Here is a 12101-nt window from a genome sequence, read left to right as displayed (position 1 = left end):
ACATTTCCCCAAATAACCAGATAAGGAAAGTTTTCCCAAATAATCAGGTAATTTCATTAGGTGAAAGACCTTAAGAGCATAGCTAAAGTTTCCCCAAGGAAAAAGAAATTCCACTTGAGGGTTTGCCTGACCTTCCTGATGGCCCGGGCTGTGGATTCCAGACTTACCTAGCCAGCCTCCACGACTGCGCAAGCCAGTTCTTTGTAATGAATCTCTTAATACATCAACATATATCTCCTACTTGTTCTGTTTCTCTGGTTGAATCCTGACATACAGACATAAAAACCTTTCTCTCCAGAGCCCCTCTCCTTTCCCACCTTCCCATCCACTGGAGAAGCCCAAGAATTAGACAGGAGCACCTGGGCATAATTTCCTCAAGTTAATGGAGAAGCACAGTGTAACGAAAACCTACAGTTGGGAAGACAGCGGGACCTCTGCTCCTCTGCAAAATGAAAGATTAAAGCTATGTTGACGAAAGGAATATGAAGTACTTATGTAGACCCTCTGAAAGTTTAATCCTTGAGGTGCAAGATGTGCCTAATTTTTTTTCTGACACATTTGGGTGAGAGCCAACTATACTCTGAAATGGGAGTCCCTTTTATCCCGAATGTCCTTTATGTCCACTGTTGGGTCCCAGAACCACCTCTTCCCTGTACCCAGTGGCAGAAAGTGGGGACAGAAAAGAGAGATGCTGGAGGCTGCACAGTTTACAGGCACAACAGGGGACTTGGACGTGCAGATTTCTAATATGGATGTTGGTAACTCATAAAAGTGTGGTTGGGAGATGCAGGGATTCCAGAGGGCTTGAAAAAGAAAGAGGGAATGTGAGAAGGGAGAAAAGGGTAATGTTAGAAAAGGAAGGGACATCCACATGATTGTAGGGTAGGGAGGCCCAGACTTCTACTCAGGGCAAAAGAACAAAGTCTGGAGGCAAGGGACACATGCATGACTTTCCACACTTCCAACTCTACAGGGTTTGCGGTCATCACTAGAGCTTTGAGAAAAGAACTGCTTACCCTTGCTCAGGTTCTGAGGTCTAAAATAGGGAGAGGAAGACCCGTCCTCCAAGATCAGTGTCAGGAATTGGAAAGACCATCACTGAGGCTGCCAGGGCTGCAGTGAAGGGGACAAAAGTGCCCTTTGCAAAGTGACCCAGAAAGGAGAACAGTGGGTGGAAGTTACAAACCTACAGATTTCAACTCTGCCAAGAAACACCTTCTAAATGCTTTTTCTGACTAAACAGAAATGAGCTACCTTGGGAGGCAGGGACTTTCTTGTCCCTGTAGGTGTTAGTAGATACAGGGTGACCACCTCACAGGGATGGTCTGGGAGGGATTCAGGCAGTGGCCTCTGAGGCACTAGTCAGCAATATGACTTTATAGTTATTGAAAGACTTAGATACTGAGATAATTTTAAGAATATTTGGGACCAGGAGTATATTCTATTCTAAGCTCAGAGTTAAAACTCTTCATAGAGAGTCAGGGCTAGACAGGATCTTTAAAATCATTTTGTCTAACCTCCCTCTTACCCTCCTCACCAATTTTACATAAATAAGAAAATTAGGGCCGGACACGGTGGCTCACGCCTGTAATCTTAGCACTCTGGGAGGCTGAGGCAGGAGGATTGCTTGAGGTCAGGAGTCTGAGACCAGCCTGAGCAAGAGCGAGACCCTATCTCTACTAAAAAATAGAAAGAAATTTTCTGGACAACTAAAAATATATAGAAAAAATTAGCCGGGCATGGGGGCGCATGTCTTTAGTCCCAGCTACTCGGGAAGCTGAGGCAGGAGGATTGCTTGAGCCCAGGAGTTTGAGGTTGCTGTGAGCTAGACTGACACCATGGCACTCTAGCCCGGGCAAGAGAGTGAGACTCTGTCTCAAAAAAACAAAAAAAAAAAAAAAAAGAAAGAAAGAAAGAAAAAAAAAGAAAATTAGGGCCCAGAAAAAAAGAAAAAAAAAAGACTAACTCAAGGGGGCACGGCTAAAAAGTATATCTGGGCTGGAACCTGGAACTCACAGGCGTGTTCCATCTCTCTACATTTTTGCCGGGCTCTTTATCAAATCTGCCCAGCAATATCTGGAAACTTACTAGGAAAATAATAATGGAAACAATTAAACCTTGACAAATGACAGCTTCTTCAGATATGATTTAAACACAAAGAACTATAAGGAACTCAACTGCTGAAACTCTGAGATAACATCAAGGAAAAGGAGTCATTTCACATAAATCTCAGAGATGATGTCATTTAAACACAGAAGTAGTTAGTGGAAGTTCCAACTCATCATGAAGGAAATGATTCTTATAAATAGTTTTGATCTGGAGATACTGTTTGGCGTCTTAAAATCATAGTCTTGAAATAGGAAGACCTACCATAGAGGTCATCTGATTGCGGGCACAGTGACCCTGCTAATATCAGCCAGGGTCAATGCCACTCTCAACTCTGTGTTTCCACGGTACTTCGTATTGGCCACTGCTGTAGTATTTTGCACATTAAAGTATACCAAATTGAATGGCAGTTTTTCTTCCAAAATGTAAAGAGTTTTTTTTTTCTGATGGTAAAATAAACATGCTCATTGTAAAACTTCAAATAGTACAGAAAAATAAAAAAAGACTTACCAGAAATATTGTCACCCAAAGATAACTATTCCTAGCATTTTGATAAATATTATTCAATTATTTCTCCATGCACATGTTTATACTCACGCATCCATATTTTACAAAATTGGGACCAGAGTATAAATGCAGTTTTGTCACATTTCACTCAACCCTTTGTATAGATCTACATTTTCATTTTAATGGCTGCATAGTAGAGCATTGTATGAATGAACCTTAATATAATTAACCAGACTCAGTTTGATGGATTAGGTTCTTCTCAGTTTTTGTTTTTGCTTTTTTGAGACAAGGTCTCCCTCTGTGACCCAGGCTGGAGTGTAGTAGCCCTATCATACCTCACTGCAGCCTTGAACTCCTGGGCTTAAGCAATCCTCCCACCTCAGCCTCCCTAGTAGATGGGACGACAGGTGTGTACCACTATGCATAGCTAATTTTTTAATTTTTTGTAGAGATGGGTCTTGCTATGTTGCCCAGGTTGGTCTCGAACTCTTGGCCTCAAGTGATCCTCCCATCTTGGCCTCCCAAAGTCCTGGGATTATAGGCGTGAGCCACCATGCCCAGCCCCTGTTCTCAGTTTTTCACTAACATTGGGGGTTATTTCCCTCTTTAGAGAGAGAGGTCATCTTAGTCACCCACGAGAGGGTGAATCATCTTTAGAAACTAAAAGTAGATTGCTTCCTCCAAAGTAGTAAGCAGGGTGACTGTGGGGCTAAGGCCTCCAGAGAGTGAGTGGGTGGTGGGAGGCTCTATCTTCTCTTCTAGAAAACGAAGCATAAAGGGCCCTTTGGTGCTGCTAGAGAAGCTGCCACACTTCAGGGGAAGGTCTTGGGGTATGTCAGAGCCTGGAGCCCATCCTGACCCCAGCTGACTTCCAGGTCAGCTTGCAAACCTGTCCTTGCTACCCTGCCCCTAGCAAGAACCAGAATTGAGGACTGGACCAGCCCCTGGTCCAGGGTGCAGCTCACCCAGGCCAGCTGCTGCTCATGGCCCCAGCAAGAGTCATGGCTGCCCAATATCTTGGTCACCAAATGAGGCCAAAGCTTCATCGACTTCTGGGTTTTGGCAGATTGTCAACCCAACTGCTACTCTGTCACCAACCCTTCCCCTTATAGTTATAGTAAGAGACATCATCATCAGTTAATTCCCACAGGTGCTACATGAATTGGAGATGGAGGGGCTCTGGCACACACCCAAACTCTGAGGACAACCTGGGTTACAAAAGTCCCACCACAATACCTGCAGCTGAGGAAGAAGGGGATAACAATGCCACAGTGAACACCTGTATACATATGTCTTTCCATGGGTATCCAATTATCTCCTTCATAGAAACTCTTTAAGTGGCATTGCTGCATCTGTGGGAAAATGCTGAACAAATCTTGCAGTGATGCTGCGGGGCCTGGGAAAGGCCAGCTGGCCAGCGGCTGAGAACCCTCACAGGGCAGCAACTTAGTGCAGAAGTAGCCACTGTTCAGAGTCTGGCCTTGAAGGTTCAGTGGGGCCTGGAGGAGACAGAGCAGGATGCCCTGTGAGGAGCTTATGCTGAGATGGATACCTGGTGGGAAGCAGGCATTGGGATCAGCCTGACTGGCCAGCCTGCTCTCTCTTGCTGTGGGAAATCAAGATGGAGGCCAAGTCACAATCAGAAGGCTACTGGTCACCCTAGAATCAAGTAAGGGGAGTTAGTTTAGTGATCTGAATGAAGGCCTGATACATCCGTCCCCTGACCAGGGTGATATACGCCTTTCAGGTGACAGTGGCTGCAAAGGAAAGTCAGGTGGGTTGCAAGCACAGAAACTGCTCCGTGGCTAAGGCGAACCCCTAGCTGTTCTCCTACAGAGCCCTTCTGTCCAGCAGTCTCTAGGGGGCTGGGGACTCACAGCTTTTCTTGCAGATTAAGAGGCTACAGATGAGCCAACTCATACAGTAGGGCTTTATTTATTTCAAATAGCCTATCCATATCTTTTTCATTCATCCATTCTTGTAGTCACTCAGTCATCAAATGATGGCTGAGCACTGCTCAGGTCCTGGGAGACAGCAGTAAGTAAAATAGACAAAATTCCTGCTATTGTGGAGTTCAGATTCCAATAGGGAGAGAAAGACAGTAGACAGATAATCACATAAATACACAATATTAGAAACAAGCATACCATTAATTAAATAGGACAATTTCTAACTTTAAAAATCTTTATGTAAGATATTAGATGGTGATATTTGCCATGAATAAAAATTAAGGAGGGTAAGGGGTGGGAGAGTGAGCCAGTGGAAGTGGAGGATAATTTTCTTAGGGTAATCGGGGAAGGTCTCTCTGAGAAGGTGACATTTGAACAAAGATCAAACTATATAGATATGGGGGGTGGGTAGGCCAGGTGGAGGGAAGATCAAACCAAAGGCCTTGAGGAGGCCTGAGCATGCCGGGAACAGCAGAGGTCAGTGCGGCTGAGTACACAAGCAAGGGGAAGCAGTGGTAGGAAGTGGGGTAAGGGAAGGCATGAGGTGGGGGAATCAGAGCAGGTAGGGATTTGCAGGCCTACATTGTAAAAACTGGTCTTTACTCTGTATGACATGGCATGCCACCAAAGGGTAGAACTCACTTTTTATGAGGAGTCTGGCTGCTGAGTGGTGAATAAACTGATTATTCTATTAAATAATGTGTCAAAAATAGAGCCCTAGAACATTAGGAAAAGGACCTTGGAGATCATTGAGACTTCTGCTGCTCAAAGTGTGATTTCTGGACCAGAATTGGCATCACGTGGAACTTGTTAGACCTGAAGCACTGTGGACCCCACCTCAGACCTTCTGAGTCAGAATCTGCATTAACAAGACTCCTGGGCCGGGCGCGGTGGCTCATGCCTGTAATCCTAGCACTCTGGGAGGCCAAGGCTTGAGGATTGCTTGAGGTCAGGAGTTCGAGACCAGCCTGAGCAAAAGCAAGACCCCGTCTCTACTAAAAATAGAAAGAAATTATATGGACAGCTAAAATATATACATATATATATATATAAAATTAGCCGGGCATGGTGGCGCATGCTTATAGTCCCAGGTACTTGGAAGGCTGAGGCAGGAAGATTGCTTGAGCCCCAGAGTTCGAGGTTGCTGTGAGCTAGGCTGACATCATGGCACCCTAGCCCGGGCAACAGAGAGAAACTCTGTCTCAAAAAAAAAAAAACAAAACAAAACCAAGACTCCTAGGTGGTCTATGTTTAAAAGGAAGTGAGAGAAACACTGTTCTAGTCCAATCCCTTCATTTCACAAGCGATGAAACCGAATGTCGGTCTGAAGCAGTGACTTGCTTGTGATCACATGTTGATTTCACAGCAGGGCTAAGGCTAGAGCCCAGGGCTCCCCACTCTGGCGAGCCCCCTTTTCGTTGCACCACATCGGCTCACATGGTTACCAGGCTAATAGCTTGTGGTATTCAGTCAGTCAATCAGCCGATAGTGCATTCTCTCACTCATCACTAAGGCACCAGCCCACAATGACAATCATCTCACCAAAGATTTTTACCCTTTAAGAACTCAAAAGCAAGTCAAAAGAAACATTGATAAAAGTCTAGGTAAATTTAGCTTAAAACCTAACAATAGCAGCCCTCCCTTCTCCCCACCACCACCCTGCATCTCATCATCTGTTGAGATTTGCTGGAAACACCCAGGATGTTTAGGTGTGGTGCCCCCTGAAGTGTTTCTTCCTCCAGAAGGGTGGGAAAGAACACAAATTTCATTGTCTTCTCAGCAAAAAGAAAAAAAAAAATCCCCCAGGGCCTGGAGCAATTAAAACAAAAAATCCATGTGTTGTACCACCCCAGGATCTTAGAGATTAGACATAGAAACCCAGGTCATGTCCCAAAAGGGAAGAATCAAGAGAGGAAGAACTCTATTTTCAGGGATTGATAGGGTGAATGGCTGGAAGTTTCTACAATGGAGAAAAAAAAGGCTGGGTTATCATTTCTGTCATTGCTATTATTGTTGTTGTTATCAAAAACATGTACATAGTGCACTTAAATTATTGTCCCTTTAAAACAATAAAGGTGATAACAGAGATTTCTTTGTGCATATGCAAACCCAAAGAGAATTCTCTTATGTGCCAGCAGTTTTGCTGGCGGCCCGGCCACGACTGTAGGGAGCCAGGCAATTCCAGGGGCAGGTCTAGGTGTGTTGTTTGAGACTGAAAAGGATCAGAGGGCTCTGTAAAGAAGTGGTTCTGGCAGAGCGGGAAGGGCACTTCCAAGGGGAGAAAACTGCTCTCCAGGCTGCTTGAGCAGCTCAGGTGGTAGATGGTGAGGAGAGATGCTGAGAGAAGGGAGAAGCCAGCAGATGGGAGACACTTCGGAATGAGACACCCACCTTAGGGCAGCCAGCCGGCTGGATGGGAGGAGGGGAGAGAAAGGAGGGCTGGAAGACGGCTCTGCAAGAGCAAATCTGAGTGATGGGTGGGAAATGTGGGTTACCTGGACAGTGCCTCGATTTCTCTATCAGCCAGGGCTGTCAGCACCGGCTGCTGCCCACCCTTCTCCACGCCCGATCTCAGTGTCTGGCACAACAAAACCTTATGAATTCCCCACTCATGTCCAGGGATGATGTGGGTAGAGCTGCACTCCTGCTCAGCTGTCTTCCGAACAGAGACCTGGGCATCCTGGCTGTGCCCATCTTGTAACTTTGCCATCTTGGAATCTTTTGCTTCCAGCTGGATGGACAGAAGAGAAAGCAAAGTTTTTTTTCACCAACATGAAACGGAAGTGACCCCTGACTTGTTTGCTTCCAGCAGTGAAACTTAGTCACGCAACCATCGCTAGGGAACACAGGGAGGCCCTGCTGCCACTCGGGAAGCTGCCCCGTTGCCAGGGAGCCTGCCACCGTAGGAGCTGTTGGTCACTGTGAGCACCAGGGAACTTCCCTTGGTGTCTCCTCATGCCGGATCACATCGTGCTGTGCTGTCTGGTTAACATCAGGGTTTGAAGGACAGCAGGGAACACTGGCTCTGGGAATCCCCCCTGGTAAATGGCAAAGCCCTGTGCCGCATGTGCCTTTGTTGTTTATGGTAGTCAGGCTGTATGACCTTTGATGCTCCTTCCAGCGTGGAGATTTGATGACAACTGTTCAGAAACCTTGGATTCTTGCCCTGTCTCCACCACTACCTCGCTCTCTGATCTCAGAGGAGTCCCTTCGTCCCGGGCCTTAGCTTCCAGAGCTTCAGTAGGAGTGGGCCTGCCTGAATAATCTTTACCGTCCTTTCTAGGCCTGAGATCACCCCATTTCTGCTTCTCCTGAGCCCCTGGAAAAGAGAGAGGCCTGGAAAACCTTCTGGGGTCACTGCTGAGGCTTTGGTCCTACCTAATCTGCCCAAAATTGTGTCAACAAACTCAGAGCCTCCTTCAGCTGGCTGGCTGCTGGTATTCAGTAGCTGGCAACTATCCAAAAAAAGCAGGACCTGAATGGGTACAGAGAGAGACCCAAGGACCTGTGCCAGGGCCAGGGGTCAGATTTCAAGGCAGCAAAATATATGTTCTGCCTGCCTGGACCTCTACGAGATCCAGGTGTGAGCAAGGCCTGAGGAGCCACAGATAGAAGGACAAGTGACATCAGTCAGGTACCAGCAGGCAACAAATGCACATTCAAAAGTGTTCGGGGAAGGGGATACAAGTTTGAGGAACGGGACTCTTTACAAAGGTGTGACCAGAGATAAGCAACCAACAAGCAATGGTGAGGGACCCAGGGACTGGGACCAGGCCTGAAGGGCAAGGGAGACAATGGTGTGACCGCAGCCTGTAAGAGCTGGAGTTGTGGGAGGGGGCCCTGCCCACAGAAGCCAGAGCCATGAAGGGATGAGGTGGCAGGGAAACAGGGATGAGCCAGTGCGGATGGGAGTGGGATGGAGCAGGGAATACATATGTCAGCCTCTCATCTCTTGCCAGCGCCTCCCATTGGCCAAACCCAACAGGAAGCCAGAGGAACAGGGAGCTGGTGATGCAGTTATAGAAAACACCAAGGGCACAGAGCAGGAGAGGGAGTGAGTCGGGAGGCACATAGAGGAATCACCAGCACGTGAGTCTGGGGGCTCACCTGGTCTTTCTCCCCATCTCTGTGATGGGGGCTTTGCATGGCCTGGACCAGGTGGTACGGCACCCAGTGAAAGTCCCACCCAGGCTGGTGATGACAGCAATGAGAAGGAGATGGTGACGTTCATTATCTTAGATTTACATAACCATGTTCTTCTGCAACGGTGTCTGGTTATCTAAAGCATCTTTCACAGCATCTGAAGGAGCTGGGTCAAATTCTCTGTGTCTTGCATTTGTGGTTGGTTTTAGATACAGATTTGGACCCTGCTCTGCCTTTTTCCTGAGTGGTAACACTAGCTGCTCTGTCAGTCCTGAGAGAGTTGAGAGAGTGGGATAAATTTAGACCACAGAGTTATTGTGCCTGGGCCAATATTTTAAATACTTGATGTTTAACATGACCTTGGCCTCCATTCCCTGCATAACCGCATGTTCCCTGTCCTCAATTTGACCAGCTTCTCAGTCTCCTGCCCCCGTGCTCCTGTGTATCTCCCGCCCCACCAGCTATGAATAGTTGGTGTGCACAATGAGACTGGGTGTTGGGCCGTCATCAGTTCCCACTCTGTCAGATACCATCACTGTCAAAACAAGTCAGCTATGTGGAAACCCTCACCATTCCTCCTGCCTCTTTTTGGAATGCACGGTTCTGACTGCAAGTACAAAGCACCAATTTATAAGCATGAGTTGGTGCAGAAAACAAGAAACTAAACCAAGAAAATGGATATGACACAGGCTAGCATGAAATTCAGAACTATAAACAGGGAGATTGAATGGAATTAGGAATAAGGTGATGTTTCAAGATTAACCTGCATGAGATATGAGGGCCAGGAAACCAGACCTTGAGTATTTCTTTTATTTCTCTGCATACACACAAGTTCACTATAGTATTACTGTCAATACTTGATTTTAATCTGGCATGTTTAAGTCTTTAAACAAACGTGTTTGTGTATGGGTCATGCTTTTTATTAGGTTATTAAATGTGAAATTTCCAATTGCAAATCAAAAGTTTAGTTTATTACATCTAAAACAAGAAGCAGTACAATGAATCAAAGTATGCATCTACACGATTGACACAGTTTTGCCATGTTATTCGTGGCTTGCTTATGCCAGCAGCGAAGAAGCCTGGAGAGTGAGTGGTGATGAAATTGTGAAAGGTGTTTTCCACAGCTTGTTGAGAATTGAATATTTTTCCTCACAAGGAGTGGTCGAAAGCCTGGAAAAATTGGTAGTTAGTTGGTGCAAGGTTTGGTGAATATAGTGCATGACAGAGAATTTCCAAGTCCAGCTTCTGTAGTTTGAGTAGTGTTGTTTTGTGTGACATGTGGTCTTGCAAGAGGATTGGCCTGTCTATATTGACCAATCTCAGTTGCATAATCACAAGCATCCTCATCACTTCATCCCATTGGTTGCAGTAGACATCCATTGTAATAGATTGACCAGGTTTCATGAAGCTGCAGTGGATAATACCAGCGCTAGACCACCAAACAGACACCATTAGCCTTTTTTGATGAATATCCAGTTTTGGACTATGTTTCAGTACTTCATCTTTATCCAACCATTGTGCCGAACACTTGTGATTGTCAGAAAGAATCCATTTTTCATCACATTGTTAACGGAAAAAAAGCCAAACTCTGTAAAGTAATTTTAAAGAGATTTATTCTTAGCCAAATTTGAGGACCATGACCCAGAGCCACGCCCAAGAAGCCTTGAGCAAGTGGACTCGCTGTGGCTGGGTTACAGTTTGGTTTTATACATTTCAGGGAGACAGGGGTTACAGGTAAAGCCATAAATCAATACGTGGGAGGCATACATTGGTTTGGCCCGAAAAGGTGGGCCAATTGGGGGGGGGGTGGCTTACAGGTTATAGGTGGGTTTAAAGATTCTTTGACTTGTAATTGGTTAAAGACATGAAGTTTTGTCTAAAGGATTGGAATGTTTTAACATAAGGAGCTGTTTATCAGACATAAGCCACCTACATATATTTGTTGTGTAAATTGAGGACCTGCAGATTTGTGTTGCATACCCTTAGGCCTGTTAAGGGTTACAAAGAATGTCTCCAAGAAGGGAGGGAGTCATGATGAGGCATGTCTGACCTCCCTCCTCCTGGCAGGCAATTTAGTCTTAGGACATTCCTTTGGCTACGAGAGGGTCCATTCAGTCAACTGGAAGGGGGTGGGTGGTGAGCCTGAAGATTTTATTTTAGTTCACAACATGTAACAATGCAGTGTAGAAATGGTTCACCCTTATGTTGTGACAGCAAAGAAAGGCAAGCTTTGAGGCGATTTCTCTTCTAATGCTTGTTTAGTTCATGTGGAACTCATCCATCCAGCTTTTTTACCTTGTCCATTTGTTTCAAATGATTCAATATTGGTAGAATAGTAATGTCAAACCTTGCTGTTAATTCACGCATAGCTTGAGATGGATTCGCTTCCACTACAGCTTTCAGCTCATCATAAACCACCTTGGTCTCAGGTCACTCACATGGCCCATTTTCAAGATTAAAATCACCAGAATGGAACTTCTCAAACCATCAACATACTGTGCATTCAATAGCCACATCCTTCCTAAACACCTTGTTGGTCTTTCAAGCTATCTGCGCTGCATTAGTTCCATGATGGAACTAATATTGAAAATTAACATGAATTTTTTACTTCATGGCTTCACAAAAATTGCTATTAAAAAAATTGAAAGATAATCACAAGCCAAAACATGCATTTGAAAGAATGAGGATGTACCTTCACAATAAAAAAAGAAGAAACCCAAGAAGTATCAAAGTGAAATATCAGAGATAGCAACTGTCAAACTTAATACTTAAGGAAATCGGACATTCCATACTTACTAACCTAATAGTACTATTAAAAAATGAAAAAGGATACAGAAAGTTTTTTTTACCCTATCATATAGTATACTGTTTTTCAAACTGTGTGTCACAACCACATGAAATTAACTTAATGCAGTGTGGTCAGCATTTTTCAAAAAATGAAATAGATCAAACATAACAATCAGAGTATATTACACTCAGAATACACACATGCACACATAAACCTGTGACTGGGTGTTGACTTAAGTGTACTCTTGGCCAGGCATGGTGGCTCATGCCTGTTATCCTAGCACTCTGGGAGGCTGAGGTGGGAGGATCGCTGGAGGTCAGGAGTTCCAGACCAGCCTGAGCAAGAGCGAGACCCTGTCTCTACTGAAAAATAGAAAGAAATTATCTGGACAACTAAAAATATATAGAAAAAATTAGCCAGGCATGGTGGCGCATGCCTGTAGTCCCAGCTACTCGGGAGGCTGAGGTAGGATGATTGCTTGAGCCCAGGAGTTTGAGGTTGCTGTGAGCTAGGCTGACACCACGGCACTCTAGCCAGGGCAAAAGAGTGAGACTCTGTCTCAAAAAAAAAAAAAAAGTGCACTCTTCACTGTGGGCCTCAGCATAGTA

Source organism: Lemur catta, chromosome 1 (genome assembly GCF_020740605.2).
Source record: "Lemur catta isolate mLemCat1 chromosome 1, mLemCat1.pri, whole genome shotgun sequence".
Taxonomy (NCBI): domain Eukaryota; kingdom Metazoa; phylum Chordata; class Mammalia; order Primates; family Lemuridae; genus Lemur; species Lemur catta.
This window is presented reverse-complemented; position numbering follows the sequence as displayed.